The sequence below is a fragment of the Lissotriton helveticus genome, chromosome 9, assembly GCF_964261635.1.
Source record: "Lissotriton helveticus chromosome 9, aLisHel1.1, whole genome shotgun sequence".
NCBI classification, from domain to species: Eukaryota; Metazoa; Chordata; class Amphibia; order Caudata; family Salamandridae; genus Lissotriton; species Lissotriton helveticus.
In genome coordinates, this window is record NC_136070.1 from 82,284,994 (window position 1) to 82,304,507 (window position 19,514).

Here is a 19,514-nt window from a genome sequence, read left to right on the forward strand (position 1 = left end):
GCAGATAGTGAAAGGTAGTTAACGCAGGCCTTTGCCCCCGTTGTAATACGTCGTGCCTGCTTCTCTCTCCATTTGATTGATTGTTATCCAAGCATTTACTGTTTTAGAATTGGTTCTCTTTGGTTCATTCTCTATTTACAAACAAACACAGAGTCGCAATACTCTGTTTAGTCTTTGCAGATAACGAAAAATCGTGTAAAAAAACAAAAGGAATCGAGCAAAATCAGTAGGCCACTAATGGGATCTCTTTTTGACCTCGCTAAAATAGAAACATTAGGAACAACCCCTCATGACAAATACGAAACTAGTGAGATGAACTGAACTCCACACCATGATGGCTGCAATACAGCTCGGCTCCGCCACCCACCCCGCCCAAAATAACGATAAAGAGCGGCTGCCATGATTGCTCGCGGAATGGCCACGACGGAGCTACGAAATGGTGGTGCTCTCATGCTAACCCCAGCTTCAGTCTGAAACATCCAGAAACACTGTAGACTACCAATTCGATCAGTTCCGGTAGCGCCCCAATGTAACCCGGTAGAGAAGAACTAGCCCTCCCCTCTTTGACTGATGGTTCTTGTTGCCTGTCCCTTCTGTTGTCATTTAACAGAACTATTTAGCCTGCTGAAAGGGGTTGTGTTCCGACCGCTGGATGGTGGAGACATTTTGACTATATTCTGGACCTGCGTTGTCGCGTAATGCGTCATATGACGCGCCGCGTTAGCGCATCCGGAAGTCATCCGGGGCGCGACGCGCAGCGCGTAACGTAAGCATAACAGGTCATGTGACTTGTTAATAAAACTTTTCATTGGTTCATTTTACTTTTCTTATTCTAATGATGAAAGGCTTGGTCATATGACCTAAAAATTACGCTTTTTATTACTTCCGAACATTATTTTTTCTTAAATATATGTTATAATGTTCCAGGCTAATGTACTTTCCCGGAAAATTTACAACTGTCCTGCAAGTAAAATATATTCTTTTTTCGAGAAAAAGGGCGTTTCTTCGTCCCATGACGGAGCAGTTGAGCAAAAGAGGGTCGACCTGCTGTCTTAGTCGCCGATACGCCTGAATATGAGATTCTTATCGATCACTTTATGTTGCAGGAGTAGAAAACACAACAGCCCTTGACCATTTATCTTTACTGCGTTCCTGCGTATTATACCTTTTACCCTTCATGTAATTGGTCTGCTTTATTTCACTTGCCTTTTAATGATTCTAAAACAGTGACTATTATTAAAAACTTTACCAATGTATATACTACTACCATGTTTTCTTTTAAAAACCTTTATTGTGAAAATTTCATTATACAAATACGAGCCTATAACCACGTGGGCCGGCCACGGAGCAAACTGTAATCGTATATGATGAGTAGACATTTACACTGTAGAGGAACGTAACGGGCGGGCCATTAGGTTGCAAGAACTAAGGTGTCTAACAGTTGCGGAATCGGTGGACGTACATTTTATAATTAAAATACGACAGGGCCAGTTACAATAAAATTATCTAGATATACATTTGCGGGCAAGTACCATGGGTGACGTTAATTCGAACTTTCAATAGTACAGTAATCAATAACACATCAGAACTTAATATCAATAGGGATGTAATGATCTGATGCCGTGCCCAAGCCAAGGCTTGACACATCACTACTACCTCTTATATGTGTGAACTTTTTAACTATATTTCACAGTCACACTTTATAACTTCTACCTCACTGGATTTATTTATCCCTATATGTGGTACCGTAACTATATGTCACAGTCATTATATATAACTTCTACCTCACTTGATTTATCTATACTTATTATCCTTGATATGCACTCGATCGCCTTCTAACCCTACCTCAACGAGCATGGTTTGTTACCAGGACACTAGCCAAGCCTTGCTCGCCACATAATGCTAATTGTGCAGCCATTATGAATATATTTATATTTAATCTCGTCCATTCAGTATATTGCCTTCTACCTCACTACCCTCTTGTTGTTTTTTATTGTTTTTATTATCTTTATATGTAATTCCTCCCTTGTTAAGCGCTCTGATACCCACGGGTCTTGTCCGCGCTATACAAAACACTATAAATAAATAAATAAATAAATAAGATGTCGAAATATTCAATCAATTCTCGTCCCCGCCCGCCATGTGCTTCAAAACTGCATACGTATCTCGTGATTTCAAGGTTCTGCAACCAGTACACAACAAGGAGTTACGAGTCCCATTTATTCCGGCGCCATTTTGGGCGAGGACGGGCAGGTCCAGGATATAGTCAAAATGTCTCTACCAACCATCGACTATGATGATGTTCATATGCTGTATTTATTAGAGTAACACTCATCTGTCCACATGAAATTAATTTGCCACAATCTAAACATGTCATTTTAATCTTTCCAAAGTTCTTCTAAATATTTGGGACCGTTTCCCTTGCCTCTGATGCTGTCAGTGCCACTTCTTTGATGAATGTACTGGCAGGTCGGGGGTTCTCCTCCAAATCTCTCTTTTATGCAGCACTATAATTAATTGGTGCCACCTCTCCATATGACGATGCATGGTATAGTTACCATAACTATATTTTTTTTCGGTTCCTCTGGAGAGTACATCGTGGCAGATGAAGCGTGTAACGTACCGGGCATTTACCTTTTTTTGCATGTAGAGGAAAGGAAAAAAAATCGAGCGTCCGAGTTCTAAGGTGTCCCAGGGCCATTTTAGTGGACCAGGCCCAAATCCAAAGAACAGGCCGCCATTTTGAGAGTCCTGTTGCAGCCGCCTGTCGCTGTAGCATCAAGAGCGGCCGAAACTCAGCTGAATGGCAACTGAAACGGTAAAGGGGCGCCCCACTACAGCAGACGAGCCTCCACCTAGGAAGGCCCGTTCACGCCGCCTCCCCCCCCCCCTTCGGGCACCCCACGCCGTTATTCGGAGCAGTATTGTAGGATGGCCACACCAGTGCGGCAACTTGCTAGACATCACCTCGGTGGTAACCGAATCTCAACGCCTTGTGGTGTCTTCTATTCAGAAAATATTGTTGCGCTGCCTTTGGCCCCATTCGCACATCGGTCCGCTACTGACGCCATCTCACAGGCTAATGGGGCGCCCCACGCCGAGTTTCAGCATTGTAGGATGGCCACACCAGTACAGCAACTTGCTAGACATCACCTCGGTGCCATCCGGATCTTGGCATCTCAGCGCCTTGTGGTGTCTTCTAGTCAGAAAATATTGTTGCGCTGCCTTTGGCCCCATTCGCACATTGGTCCGCTACTGACACCATCTCACAGGCCAACAGGGCGCCCCACGCCGACTTTTACCATTGTAGGATGGCCACACCAGTGCCACAACTTGCTAGACACCACCTCGGTGCCATCCGGATCTTGGCATCTCAGCGCCTTGTGGTGTCTTCTATTCAGAAAATATTGTTGCGCTGCCTTTGGCCCCATTCGCACATCGGTCCACTACTGACGCCATCTCACAGGCCAACGGGGCGCCCCACGCCAACTTTCAACATTGTAGGATGGCCACACCAGTGCGGCAACTTACTAGGCACCACCTCGGTGCCATCCGGATCTTGGCGCGTTGTGCTGCCTTCGGCCTATTCGCACATCGGTCCGCTACTGACGCGAACTCACAGGCCAACGGGGCGCCCCACGCCGACTTTCAGCATTGTAGGATGGCCACACCAGTGCTGCAACTTGCTGGACACCACCTCGGTGCCATCCGGATCTTGGCGCGTTGTGTTGCCTTCGGCCTATTCGCACATCGGTCCGCTACTGACGCCGCCTCACGTGCCAACGTATTTTCTCCGCATTTTATACCCTATGCCGCATAACAGGTCATGTGACTTGTTTATAAAACTTTTCATTGGTTCATTTTACTTTTGGTTTCCTAATGATGGAAGGCTTGATCATATGACCTAAAAATAACACTTTTCATTGGATGAAAACTTTTTTTTTTTCCCAAACGATGAAAGCCCCACCTTGTTTCTGGATGTTTCAGACTGAAGCTGGCGTCACCATGAAAGCACCACCATCTCGTGGCTCCGTCGTGGTCATTCCGCGAGCAATAATGGCAGCCGCTCCCCACCAGAAGCCTGCAGGAGTCGGGGGCCACCAAAACTTTGGTTGAATACTCAAGGCGGAGGGGACGCTTTCGAGAATGGGGTCCAAGACCTAGCAGACAAGCGTCCGATTTCCAAGGTGTCCCAGGGCCATTTCAGTGGACCAGGCCCAAAAAGGAAAGAGCCTGCCGCCATTTTCAGAGTCCTGTGACAGCCGCCTATCGCTGCACCGCAAGAGTGGGCGCAACTCAGCTGAATTGCGGCTTTTGACACAGTGGACCAAAAGCGGACGGAATGGCAACTGAAACGGTAAAGGGGCGCCCCACTACAACAGACGAGACTCCACCTGGAGAGGCCCGTTCACGCCGCCTCCCCCCCCCCCGGGGCGCCCCACGCCGTTATTCGGAGCAGCATTGTAGGATACCAAAACCAGTGCGTCAACTTACTGGACATCACCTTGGTGCCATCGTTCTGCTGCCTTGGAACTATTCGCACAACAGTTTGCTACTGATGACCCACCCCCCGCGACGCCCCACGCCGGATGCCGAAATCAGTGCGGCACCCAGGCAACATCACCTGGGTGCCGTCCAGAAATCTGGACGTTGTGCTGCGTTGGGACTATTCGCACAGCCGACCGCTACTTCGTTGTTTTTCCCTAAAAATGTTTAAATGTTTTTACTGTTTTTGTTATGTTATGTTATGTTATGTTACTATTTTTTTTTTATAGCGCGCAACGACTCAAAAAGAGTATCCTGGCGCTTTCACAGCGAGACCTACAGAAAGTAACACAACACGACAATAAAAACAGCAGGGAATAAAATAAACGGAAAAAGAGCCTATAAAGTGAACAACCAAGTCTTAAGACCCTTCCTGAAGGCCAACAGACTAGTGGCCCCGCGAAGTGTCAACGGCAGGGCGTTCCACAACTGGGGGGCGCGCAAACCAAAGGAGCGGCCTCCGATGCGGGCTTTTTGGACGCGCGGCACAACAGCCAGAAACTGTGATTCTGATCTGAGCGCCCGGGCCGGATGATAAAAGGACAATCTCCTTTGGAGATACTTTGCACCTCCAGAGTGTAGGGCCTTAAAGGTCAAAGTCAGCGTTTTAAAGATAATACGGTTGCGAATAGGCAGCCAGTGCAGGGCCTGCAAGAGGCCCGACACCCTAGCTCTCCTATTTAAGCCATAAATGGCTCTAGCCGCCGCATTCTGCGTCACCTGAAGGCGCTGTAACAGATACTCCGGCAGGCCCAGGTAGAGGACGTTGGCATAGTCCAACCTGGACCCGATCAGAGCCTGCACAGTCAGTTTCCGATGTTCTTCCGATAACAAGGGTAGAAACTTTCTAAGTACCTTCAGGAGACCGAAGCAGGAACCCGTCACTCCCAGAATCTGGGCTCTCATCGACAGACCCTTGTCCATATTCACCCCCAGGTTCTTGGCAACTAAAGAAGGGGAGGAAGGTGTTTTGTTGTATATATTTATAAGTTATTAAAGTTTTATAATCTTACTACTTTGTTGGAGTGCTATATATTTTTAATGTGACACATAATTGTAAAAACTTTGATGTACAAAGAGTTATCCCTGGAATCTTCCGCTTCAGGCTCGGTCCCCTCCCCAATCACAATACAGGATGGTTTTCAGATAGTAGGAACGCGTGTGCTGTGACGGATCTCATCGAGTGTGGGCCTTGATCTACTATAACTCCTTTGAAGAGGGGTGATTCTTTACAGCTGGGGCCATAAACTACATCTGCAGGGCTAGCTGATAGCCTAGGACCGGCCTGGACAATCGGACACAGAGGAAAAGGAGTGTCAGAGGGTGCGGTAGTGAATAGGGCGAAAGGGAGGTGTCGGGCGGGCACAGGGTGTGATTCTCAGGGAAGAGCAGCGCAGATGGGGGGAGGTTTATTACCCATGCATAAGACAGAGAGCGGGGGTGACCAGTGCCTGGGGGAGATGCTTGCGAGGGTGGGGAGCCATGCTAAGGATCGACAGCGTGCAGAGAGTGGGTCTGGTCAAGGCATCTAAAATGACTGCCGTGCACGACAAAAGTGTGGCATTTGAAAAAAGGCAAGATGGCGCAGACAATGTTTTTCAACACTTCCTGATTTCCTTTGAATCGAACGTTAACAGACGTTGGGGCATATTACCAAAGTTAAGCGATATTTATCCCTAACGATGCTTAGCAACGAATTTTTTACCGCTAAGCATCGTCAGAAATTATCGCAGATAAACCTTGCTATTATCAAGGTTTATCGCAAATGCGATAAAAAAACGACCGCAATGCATTAATATCGCTGAAAACTCAGCGATATTCATGCATTACCGAGCTAATGCTCTTAGCCATGTTATCCACCTCCCATTGGATAACATGGCTAAGAACTGCTCAGGGCAGGTGGTAGCTTTTGGAGATATTCGCGCTTAGCGCGAATATCTCCAAAAGTTGGTAATAGGAGATAGCGATGTTAGCGACTGTTTCCAGTCGCTAACATCTTGGCATGCCCACTTTGCATGTCATTAGTGATAAATATCACTGACATGCAAAGTGGGGCCCAAGATGGTCGCTATCTCCTACTAGCGGTCGCTAACTGGTGTTAGCAACAGCTAGGTAATACAGAGATAATTTTATCTCCGCGAAGCGGAGCGCTGTTACAGATATATATCTTTTTTTGAACGTTAATTTCTCAAAATCCACTGAAGCACATATATTGAGACCTAGCAAAGGCACATCGAGCTACCAGTCCCTACAATTTTGCCAAGTTTCGTGCAAATCCATTCAGCCGTTCGATTATTATTATTATTATTTTTTTTGCCCCGCGGGGCCCTTTTAAAACCTCCACATCAAACCTAAGAGGTCAAGGAGGATCTACTATGCCCCCTTATGGTCATTTGCCCCTTCGCTTTGGCCTCCTCTTGTCTCTCGATCCTACCGAGAGACAAGATGGCGGCCACTACGGACTGTTTGCAATGTTTACAGACGCCGGAGAACCAATCAGCTTCGCAAAGCTCCGTTACGCGAAAAGTACGCAAAGCGGAGCGCTGTTACAGATATATATCTTTTTTTGAACGTTAATTTCTCAAAATCCACTGGAGCACATATATTGAGACCTAGCAAAGGCACATCTGGCTACCAGTCCCTACAATTTTGCCAAGTTTCGTGCAAATCCATTCAGCCGTTCGATTATTATTATTTATTTATTTTTTGCCCCGCGGGGCCCTTTTAAAACCTCCACATCAAACCTAGAGGGTCAGGGAGGATCTACTATGCCCCCTTATGGTCATTTGCCCCTTCGCTTTGGCCTCCTCTTGTCTCTCGATCCTACCGAGAGACAAGATGGCGACCGCTACGGACTGTTTGGAATGTTTACAGACGCCGGAGAACCAATCAGCTTCGCTTCACAAAGCTCCGTAACGCGTAAAGTCCGCGAACCGGAGCGCTGCCTGGTCCGCTGTTACAGATATATATCTTTTTTTGAACGTTAATTTCTCAAAATCCACTGAAGCACATATATTGAGACCTAGCAAAGGCACATCGGGCTACCAGTCCCTACAATATTGCCAAGTTTCGTGGAAATCCATTCAGCCGTTCGGCCTAAAAGTGAGGCCAACCGCCCTATGGAAAACTCAATGTTAAAAACACGTTTTGGGACCCCCCTTTTTTCTCGGCCCCCCCTTGACAAACCCCCCCCAAATTTCCAGGGGCTGCTCAGAAACAAAATGTTCAATTTTCCAGAAAATTTCAGCCAATTCCGTCCACAAACGCCAAAGTTATTAGACATAGAATTTTCAAAAATCCCATAGGGAAAAAGTCCTAACTATATATACCTACTGGCGACCGCCAGTAGGTAATATATATATATTTCAACAAACACAGTCCTTTGCGTGGGAGCACTGTTATCTCTCAGCAATAAGAATTTTAACACGGCACTCTCCTTGGCATGATATTATTTATTTTATTTAGATCTCCTTCTCCTCCACCTACGTGTTTCGAACATAGAGTTCTTGTTCACGGTAGTATATGGATTCCCTCTTTAGTTTTTTTACATTTTATACCAGTTCTCCATGTTACCTATAATGAGGCATTGTGGGACTGGTAGTTTTACACATATAAAGCAAAATTATTTAATCTCGTATTCAACCAATTTTGTCGCAAATAACAAAACATCATTACAGGGAGTACCTAATATTAGAGGTTTAAATATGTTTCACTAGCTCTCTAGTATTAAGTGTACTTTGGTTCATTTCCGATATCTGACATGCGGTGATTGCTAACTTTTATGAATCACCATTTGATTCTCTTGTCGTTCAACATGACTTAGTGTCCATATTTTTCTTCATGGGCTGAGTGCCCTGTACTCCATGTACGCTATCTACAAAAAACGCAATTCTTTTTCTTTTTCACATATATATGTTACCTACTAGTTAGGACCTATTAGGAAAATAGTTTTTTGTTTTGCCAATATCTCAGGCACCGGTTGACGAATCTTTGAAAAATGTTCTCAAATTTGGGCCCCCTCCAGTCAGATCCTGTCCTGAAAGTTTCGGGGTGATTCATGAAGCGGAGGTTGAGGAAAAAGGGGGGGTCTCAAAACATGTTTTCCCCATGTTAATTTCCATAGGTAAAATTGGAACAGGCAACAGCCCGAACTGCTGAACGAAATTACACCAAATTTAGCAAAAAGGTAGTCCTTGCTTCAGAAAGTGATTTTTTTTAAAATAGTGTAAATCCGCTCAGTAGTTCCTGAAAAACTAAAAAAAGGAAAAATATCAATATCTAAGCACCGAGGAGGGTTCGCGAACCCTCCCGGGCATGAGCTTTACTCTGATTAGCAGAATGTGTTGGCGGCCATCTTGTGACTTGGTAGAACTGAACCACAAGAAAACAGTGAAAAAAGGTTGAAAACAAGAATAGGGGGCAGGGTAGAAACACATTGACCCCCTAGGCCTGCTCAGGGGGTCCCACAAGGAACCCCAGGGCCAATAAAAAGCAGAATGTGCATTGGGGTCACAAATACTGCCATGAATTTTTTTATTTTTGGGGGGATTTTTTTATTTTTAATATTTGAATTTTGTGACTTTTTCAAGACCAACAAATAAACCTATTTACTACTAATATACATAATTGTCATAAAGATCTGACTAAGATTGAACAAACTTTGAATCACTGTGATGGTGCCATGCTGATGTCGTAGTTGAAACAATAGAAGAAGAAGAAAACTCACATTGTCTCACTTTTTACTATGAAATGTCATTCAATATTAATAATGAAAGTAGATGCATTTCTGGGAAGAAATACTAGAAGGTCACAGGGTGCCTCCTTATGTAAACTAGAAAGAACAAGGGTCTCAGGGATCTAAGAAGTGTATTGGGCATGTATGCAGGTGTTGCAACAGCAGCAGAACACAAGGCTGGCAAATTCACCTGTGTGCTTTCAGGGTATCAAACTACAAAATTCCTCCTCTCTCCCTTTCGAATGTGCAGGGTGCCAGTCTAATCAGGCCAAACCAGACTGCTGCTTAACGCCTTTGGGAGCTTGAGAGAGCCTTGGGGCATGGTCCCCTCCTCACAGTGTTCGCTTCCATCAGCATAGCAGGAGTAGGTGGAATCCAGGGGCCTCATTTATGAAAGCCTTGCGCCACTGGTACGTCACTTTTTCCCATGTTAATAGTGACGCAACGATGGCGCAAGTCCTTCATAAATAAGGCCCCAGGCCTTTTAACCATTATGGAGTTTCTACTCCTTCTCTACCTAGCTTTGACTACTCTTCCACTCCCTTCCTCCTTCACATTGGGTGAATGTATTCAATATCCTACATTAAAAAAGATAATAATAAAATATTAATACCTCTGATTACCACTAGACTTTTTTACATCCTATTACTCATTCAATGGCATCTCAGCCTGGTGCATATTACCTTGTGGATTCTTGGGCCATTTCTGATTACCTCTCTTTTTGAATGCACACTCTCAAGGTAATCCGCTGTCTATATGGCTAAGTTGGTGCTATGTGGCTGACTGTATATTTTATCCCTTATTACAATTGTAACTTGCTTGTCTATCTCTCACATACCATCACTCTTCACATCACCAGGAAATGCTTCCTATACCACCATAACTGCACCTCAGTTGTCATCACGTATGCCATGACACTTCCCACTTCAGTTCAAAACAACACCCTTCCAACTATAGAGCCTACGTGGCTTCCTATCAGCCCTGCCAAGTTTCTCAGGTCCATGCGTGGAGTGATACTTCAGTCCAGGATTTTTCTTTGTATTCTGGGACTTGTCGTATTGTTTATTCCATTACCAAGGACAACTACATGTTCCAGAATTCAAAAGAAAAATCAGGATTGGCACAGCACATCAAACGGAAAGGATCCATGACTTGGCAGCTATGTAAATAGGTTGGTAAGCTCTTCAGCGCCCAACATGTGCAAAACTCTTACGGTCGCAGTTCTGAGTGTGAGTAGTTTATCCAGTCCTGAAATTTTCTTTGAATTCTTCGACTTGTAATTCTGGTCTTATAATGGGATAAACAAAATTAAACTGGCAGTCCTGCCAAGTATCATGCATCAGGCGTTAGACTAACGCATTTCAGTGTGGTGCTCCGCATCACTGCACTGAAATGCATTGTCACGCATCATAGGGATAGACTCTCTGCCATTAGCGCTGCCTAAATCTGTTAACTAAACTGGTTGTGGCAGCGCCGCAGCATGCACGCGCTGTCCCTTGCTCACTGCACCATCAGGATTCAAGCAAGCCGGGCCGAAGACGGCTGTAATGCCAGAAACCGGTCCCCGGAAGCTTGTTTCCTTTCCAGTGAAGAATTGGCTTTGTAGTTTGGTCTGCCCTGTTCCCATGATGCACTGGGCCAGGGACAGACTAGTTTGCATATAGCCAGGTTCTGAACTGGGATGGTGCAGTGAGCTAAAAAACGGTGATGGATCAAGCCCTGATCTGTTGACTGGGTAGGAGTGTTCTGATTAACTCAGATACTCTGTCCATCACCACCCCCTTTTTGAAATATTTTGGCCACCACAAGTGTGGAAGGGTATGCTCAGACATGAGTCCCTTGCTCACTGCACCATCAGGATTCAAGCAAGCCGGGCCGAAGACGGCTGTAATGCCAGAAACCGGTCCCCGGAAGCTTGTTTCCTTTCCAGTGAAGAATTGGCTTTGTAGTTTGGTCTGCCCTGTTCCCATGATGCACTGGGCCAGGGACAGACTAGTTTGCATATAGCCAGGTTCTGAACTGGGATGGTGCAGTGAGCTAAAAAACGGTGATGGATCAAGCCCTGATCTGTTGACTGGGTAGGAGTGTTCTGATTAACTCAGATACTCTGTCCATCACCACCCCCTTTTTGAAATATTTTGGCCACCACAAGTGTGGAAGGGTATGCTCAGACATGAGTCCCTTGCTCACTGCACCATCAGGATTCAAGCAAGCCGGGCCGAAGACGGCTGTAATGCCAGAAACCGGTCCCCGGAAGCTTGTTTCCTTTCCAGTGAAGAATTGGCTTTGTAGTTTGGTCTGCCCTGTTCCCATGATGCACTGGGCCAGGGACAGACTAGTTTGCATATAGCCAGGTTCTGAACTGGGATGGTGCAGTGAGCTAAAAAACGGTGATGGATCAAGCCCTGATCTGTTGACTGGGTAGGAGTGTTCTGATTAACTCAGATACTCTGTCCATCACCACCCCCTTTTTGAAATATTTTGGCCACCACAAGTGTGGAAGGGTATGCTCAGACATGAGTCCCTTGCTCACTGCACCATCAGGATTCAAGCAAGCCGGGCCGAAGACGGCTGTAATGCCAGAAACCGGTCCCCGGAAGCTTGTTTACTTTCCAGTGAAGAATTGGCTTTGTAGTTTGGTCTGCCCTGTTCCCATGATGCACTGGGCCAGGGACAGACTAGTTTGCATATAGCCAGGTTCTGAACTGGGATGGTGCAGTGAGCTAAAAAACGGTGATGGATCAAGCCCTGATCTGTTGACTGGGTAGGAGTGTTCTGATTAACTCAGATACTCTGTCCATCACCACCCCCTTTTTGAAATATTTTGGCCACCACAAGTGTGGAAGGGTATGCTCAGACATGAGTCCCTTGCTCACTGCACCATCAGGATTCAAGCAAGCCGGGCCGAAGACGGCTGTAATGCCAGAAACCGGTCCCCGGAAGCTTGTTTCCTTTCCAGTGAAGAATTGGCTTTGTAGTTTGGTCTGCCCTGTTCCCATGATGCACTGGGCCAGGGACAGACTAGTTTGCATATAGCCAGGTTCTGAACTGGGATGGTGCAGTGAGCTAAAAAACGGTGATGGATCAAGCCCTGATCTGTTGACTGGGTAGGAGTGTTCTGATTAACTCAGATACTCTGTCCATCACCACCCCCTTTTTGAAATATTTTGGCCACCACAAGTGTGGAAGGGTATGCTCAGACATGAGTCCCTTGCTCACTGCACCATCAGGATTCAAGCAAGCCGGGCCGAAGACGGCTGTAATGCCAGAAACCGGTCCCCGGAAGCTTGTTTCCTTTCCAGTGAAGAATTGGCTTTGTAGTTTGGTCTGCCCTGTTCCCATGATGCACTGGGCCAGGGACAGACTAGTTTGCATATAGCCAGGTTCTGAACTGGGATGGTGCAGTGAGCTAAAAAACGGTGATGGATCAAGCCCTGATCTGTTGACTGGGTAGGAGTGTTCTGATTAACTCAGATACTCTGTCCATCACCACCCCCTTTTTGAAATATTTTGGCCACCACAAGTGTGGAAGGGTATGCTCAGACATGAGTCCCTTGCTCACTGCACCATCAGGATTCAAGCAAGCCGGGCCGAAGACGGCTGTAATGCCAGAAACCGGTCCCCGGAAGCTTGTTTCCTTTCCAGTGAAGAATTGGCTTTGTAGTTTGGTCTGCCCTGTTCCCATGATGCACTGGGCCAGGGACAGACTAGTTTGCATATAGCCAGGTTCTGAACTGGGATGGTGCAGTGAGCTAAAAAACGGTGATGGATCAAGCCCTGATCTGTTGACTGGGTAGGAGTGTTCTGATTAACTCAGATACTCTGTCCATCACCACCCCCTTTTTGAAATATTTTGGCCACCACAAGTGTGGAAGGGTATGCTCAGACATGAGTCCCTTGCTCACTGCACCATCAGGATTCAAGCAAGCCGGGCCGAAGACGGCTGTAATGCCAGAAACCGGTCCCCGGAAGCTTGTTTCCTTTCCAGTGAAGAATTGGCTTTGTAGTTTGGTCTGCCCTGTTCCCATGATGCACTGGGCCAGGGACAGACTAGTTTGCATATAGCCAGGTTCTGAACTGGGATGGTGCAGTGAGCTAAAAAACGGTGATGGATCAAGCCCTGATCTGTTGACTGGGTAGGAGTGTTCTGATTAACTCAGATACTCTGTCCATCACCACCCCCTTTTTGAAATATTTTGGCCACCACAAGTGTGGAAGGGTATGCTCAGACATGAGTCCCTTGCTCACTGCACCATCAGGATTCAAGCAAGCCGGGCCGAAGACGGCTGTAATGCCAGAAACCGGTCCCCGGAAGCTTGTTTCCTTTCCAGTGAAGAATTGGCTTTGTAGTTTGGTCTGCCCTGTTCCCATGATGCACTGGGCCAGGGACAGACTAGTTTGCATATAGCCAGGTTCTGAACTGGGATGGTGCAGTGAGCTAAAAAACGGTGATGGATCAAGCCCTGATCTGTTGACTGGGTAGGAGTGTTCTGATTAACTCAGATACTCTGTCCATCACCACCCCCTTTTTGAAATATTTTGGCCACCACAAGTGTGGAAGGGTATGCTCAGACATGAGTCCCTTGCTCACTGCACCATCAGGATTCAAGCAAGCCGGGCCGAAGACGGCTGTAATGCCAGAAACCGGTCCCCGGAAGCTTGTTTCCTTTCCAGTGAAGAATTGGCTTTGTAGTTTGGTCTGCCCTGTTCCCATGATGCACTGGGCCAGGGACAGACTAGTTTGCATATAGCCAGGTTCTGAACTGGGATGGTGCAGTGAGCTAAAAAACGGTGATGGATCAAGCCCTGATCTGTTGACTGGTTAGGAGTGTTCTGATTAACTCAGATACTCTGTCCATCACCACCCCCTTTTTGAAATATTTTGGCCACCACAAGTGTGGAAGGGTATGCTCAGACATGAGTCCCTTGCTCACTGCACCATCAGGATTCAAGCAAGCCGGGCCGAAGACGGCTGTAATGCCAGAAACCGGTCCCCGGAAGCTTGTTTCCTTTCCAGTGAAGAATTGGCTTTGTAGTTTGGTCTGCCCTGTTCCCATGATGCACTGGGCCAGGGACAGACTAGTTTGCATATAGCCAGGTTCTGAACTGGGATGGTGCAGTGAGCTAAAAACGGTGATGGATCAAGCCCTGATCTGTTGACTGGGTAGGAGTGTTCTGATTAACTCAGATACTCTGTCCATCACCACCCCCTTTTTGAAATTTTTTGGCCACCACAAGTGTGGAAGGGTATGCTCAGACATGAGTCCCTTGCTCACTGCACCATCAGGATTCAAGCAAGCCGGGCCGAAGACGGCTGTAATGCCAGAAACCGGTCCCCGGAAGCTTGTTTCCTTTCCAGTGAAGAATTGGCTTTGTAGTTTGGTCTGCCCTGTTCCCATGATGCACTGGGCCAGGGACAGACTAGTTTGCATATGGCCAGGTTCTGAACTGGGATGGTGCAGTGAGCTAAAAAACGGTGATGGATCAAGCCCTGATCTGTTGACTGGGTAGGAGTGTTCTGATTAACTCAGATACTCTGTCCATCACCACCCCCTTTTTGAAATATTTTGGCCACCACAAGTGTGGAAGGGTATGCTCAGACATGAGTCCCTTGCTCACTGCACCATCAGGATTCAAGCAAGCCGGGCCGAAGACGGCTGTAATGCCAGAAACCGGTCCCCGGAAGCTTGTTTCCTTTCCAGTGAAGAATTGGCTTTGTAGTTTGGTCTGCCCTGTTCCCATGATGCACTGGGCCAGGGACAGACTAGTTTGCATATAGCCAGGTTCTGAACTGGGATGGTGCAGTGAGCTAAAAAACGGTGATGGATCAAGCCCTGATCTGTTGACTGGGTAGGAGTGTTCTGATTAACTCAGATACTCTGTCCATCACCACCCCCTTTTTGAAATATTTTGGCCACCACAAGTGTGGAAGGGTATGCTCAGACATGAGTCCCTTGCTCACTGCACCATCAGGATTCAAGCAAGCCGGGCCGAAGACGGCTGTAATGCCAGAAACCGGTCCCCGGAAGCTTGTTTCCTTTTCAGTGAAGAATTGGCTTTGTAGTTTGGTCTGCCCTGTTCCCATGATGCACTGGGCCAGGGACAGACTAGTTTGCATATAGCCAGGTTCTGAACTGGGATGGTGCAGTGAGCTAAAAAACGGTGATGGATCAAGCCCTGATCTGTTGACTGGGTAGGAGTGTTCTGATTAACTCAGATACTCTGTCCATCACCACCCCCTTTTTGAAATGCTCCGGCAGCTCGGCTGGCAACTGAGCTAGATCTGCTGGCAGGCTGCTACAATGTTAATGTTAATTGATGATCGGATTCCTGCGACCCGGCTCTCTGTGAAGTCATGATGGGGTAGTGCCCAATGGCTACCACCGAGACATGAGAAAGCCCAGTCAAGTTGTATGGTATTGTCTTGTCTCTGGCACCACTGGGACAACGTCAAATCCTGCAGGAGGCAGCCAGCAGAGCCGGAGTTTGTTGTGGATGGCAAGTTTACACATGGCGCTGGTATTGCTGCCTCAGTGCATCCACTGGCCGCGTCGTGGATCAGCTGTCAGTTGAGCTGCGAATTCAATTGCCCCCGAGGCGAGGGAGACGAAGTGTGACCCTTGCAGCGGCCTAGACTCTGGACTGTGGAGGACTCCGAAGGCAGGCAGTAAACCCTCAATTGGCGCGGTGGTAAAGTTGAAGTAAGTTCAGACTGTAGCACTAGCCATCTGAGTCTGTTTTAGTTTATTAATACCATGTTGTCAGGCTGCCTCCCTTCCTCGAAGGAAGCACGTAAGGTAACTTTGACTTGCTGGCCTCATGAGAAGCAGTCACTCACTCAGTAATTTAACTTTCTGAATTTTTTTAAAAATTGTAATAGAAATAGCTGGTTTTCGTGCTGGCTCGGCTTATCTCCAAACACTCCCGACCGGAAGATATGTATTTTGAAAGTGGGGTGTGAAGGGGGGACTCACTCGCAGTGAGACAGCACATGCGAAAGCTCTTCAGGAGAGTGGGTGCGGAAAAGATGAGTACAGCACTACACCGAGTGGCCTCTTGGCACATGGCCATGCGCTGACGTCTGCAGCTCTCACAATGTGTAAACTCAAAGGCTGCCTTAAAGCACTATTCATCTGCGTGCTACAAATTTCACATAATTAACTGCAGATCAGGTTTGGGTTGAGGTTTCAGCAGCCCTGGCTGTTCCTTTCATCCTTCTGAGAACGGTTTAACTCAGCACAATTGTTGAGTTGGATTAGTAAGTGTGCCTGACTCAGAGCCCGGCGTATAGTAGTTGGTCAATTGGGATGACTTAAAGTCACGTTAGAGCTAACGTTTAGCGTGGGGCTCGCTCTGTAACAACCCGTATTTATGTCCTACAGCCTCCTCCTGGGTTGGGGGGCGTGTGCATTATGTTGTTTATTAGGTCTCGCCTACGCAGCGCGCATACGCTGCTTAGAAGGGGACCTTTTCAAATCGATCAGCTTTTTGGGAAAAAACTTGCATGTTTTGCATTTCTTTGTATTGCAACGCATGCATGTTTGGCATTTCCCTTGTGGGAGCGAGCTTTGGCGACATCCGTTTGCAATTGTCTTGCAAACAGGTGGTGCCCCTGCTCACTCCCGCAAGGGAAACGCTGTGTGTGTGTGGGATGCAGGCCATGTGAGTTGCCTTTGAATTGGATGCCACGCTGCACGCTCCCTGGAAGCAGTAACATACGTAGCAGAAATATCTCCACAGGAGGCCTTAAACCCACAGAGCTAATTATCCAGTCCTGCTAGAAGCAATTGGCGCCGCTGCTCACAATTAGCGCAGTTGGGGGGTCCTTTTGTGTCTGTTTGCTTTTTGCGATAACAATGTTGTGGTTAGAGATTACATCTCAGAGGACAATGGGGGCCTGTTGTGCAGGCCCTTCTCCCACCCGCTCTGCCCCACACCTTGCCCGCATTCTTAGCCAAGCACCATGTTTTTTTTTTTTGGTCCTCATTCCACCAATAGCTGTGCAAATAAACTTTCTCAACCCATTCCGTCGTCGTGGGCACCCGGGGTTGGCGTTCTTGCAATAGCCTGGGCATGCCCGCCCTGCCTCTTTATACCGAGGCCTGGTGTAATCATAGGACAGCCAGGCCTTAGCCAGGCCTTAGACCAGCCTCACCAGTCTAATAAAGGATCCCATATTGTGCTATTTACTCTTTGTGCCAAACTAAATTCTAACCGTGCAGTGCTCAAAGCCACCCGTAACCAGTTTTCATATGTGGGAGGCCTAGTGTCTTTCCAGAGTTTGCAAATCTCCCTACGCGCTATTATGATACGATTAAAAAATAAAGCCACTTGTGCCCCCCTTAATAAACTAAGAAGCTGAATATCCATCCCAAAAATGAGTCTAACTAAATTTAACATCAAGGACCCTTGTGTTTTAAAAATGCCATCTAAGGCCTTCTCAACCATGGGCCAAAAGGAACCCAGAGAAGGACAGTCATAAAAGAGATGTATGTCATCTGCTTCCACTAACCCACATCTTGAACACAATGGAGGGTGAGTCACAAACTTTGCAATTTTTTGTGGCGTGTAGTAGAGCCTGTTGATGGTAAAATAGTGATTCTTCTTCAGGGAGGCCGATCTGACATATTTATACAAAGTAATATAAATTGTAAATGTAATGTAAATTGATACTTGTATAGCGCACTACTCAACCGCAAGGGTCTCAAGGCGCTTGTACGAATACCACTGTGGAACCCATCCTGGCTTTCCCTGTGAGGTGTCCACACCTGGGCACCCCCAAGGTGGAGGCCAGGCATCCTTAGCGTTGTGGGGGCAGTTGTGGAGATTAAGCAAGCTATTGCCCAGAGTTGCAGAGTGGGACTCCATGATTGGAATAGGCAACATGGCGAGAATTATCAGGTCCGTGGAATTTTGAGCCCAAGACCCGCCGAGGCGGGGAATTGAACCCTGGTCCCGGGCTGGACCTCTGCATCAGGGTCTGCTGCTCCAACCATTGAGCCACACTTCTCCACTATTGAGCCACAATTCTCCACTATTGAGCCACAAGGTTTTGAGAGATCTATCGTAAAGAGCAACCGATGTCTCCTCCAGCCCCGAGGCATTCCAGATTTGATACATTGGGGGGACGCTGTTTCCTCCTCCTGCAACATTTTCCCATACCACATTCGCACTTCCTTCTTCATTGGGCTAGGGGATTGAAGTGCAGACTAGATATCCCAATTCCCACCGATGTTCTCTCTCTCAGCGGCAAACCAAGAACAGATCTGAATATACTTAAATCTAGAGAAAGAATCCCCTATCTTCGTTCTCAAGACCTCCCATGGGAGAAATCCCTCTGATGTTACTATATCTGCCCATACTGTTATACCTGCTCTCCTGATAGGAAGAGAAAGACTGTCCTTAAAGCATGTTGGCAGGCCCGGGGAGTCCCAAATTGGGGCAAGATCTGAGTAATACTTTATGCCCCATCTCCCTTTGACGCTGGTCCATATTAAAAGTGCATGTTCCAGTATCTTGAGACGTACCTTTTTGTAAAATTTTGGCGTGCCAAATTTATAAAGGAAGCCGGGTCCGCCCCCCTCTTCGGCCACCATTGTGTTCAGTATCCGCCCCCAGTTGGAATCATCAGGGCTAGTAAGGAGGCATCTAATGTTTTTCAGTTGGAACGAAAAAGCATACCAGAGAATGTCAGGGAGCGCAAGACCTCCCTTCAGCAATCTTCTTTTCAGATTTTTCCAAGAGATTCTTGAGTTTTTATTTGCCCAAAAAAAGCTGTCAATTTTCCCTTGGATTCTGGCTAGACCTTATGTGGAAAAATCAATGGTATCATATTAAAAAGGTATGTTAGTTTCGGTAAAATCACCATTTTAACCAGGTTGATCCGACCATAGATTGTAAGCTGGAGGTTCTGTCACCTCAGAAAAAGGTGGTCAATATCCTTGGCCACTTTTTTTATATTGATCAATGCTACAGTGTTCAGGTCTGGTGTTACTATTATGCCTAAGTATCTAAACTGAGTGCTTCGTGCTCCCCCCCAATTGTCTACACCCCAGCACATTATTTCAGTTTTTTGGTTATTTATCAAACACCCAGAGTGTTTACCGAAGTCTTTCATTATCTCTTCCACTCTAGAGAAGAACTCAGCCGGATTGCTTGTGTAGATTAGCAAGTCGTCGGCATATAACGCCACCTTGCAGCTGAAACTTCCGGCGGTGAAGGGTGTAACCTGATC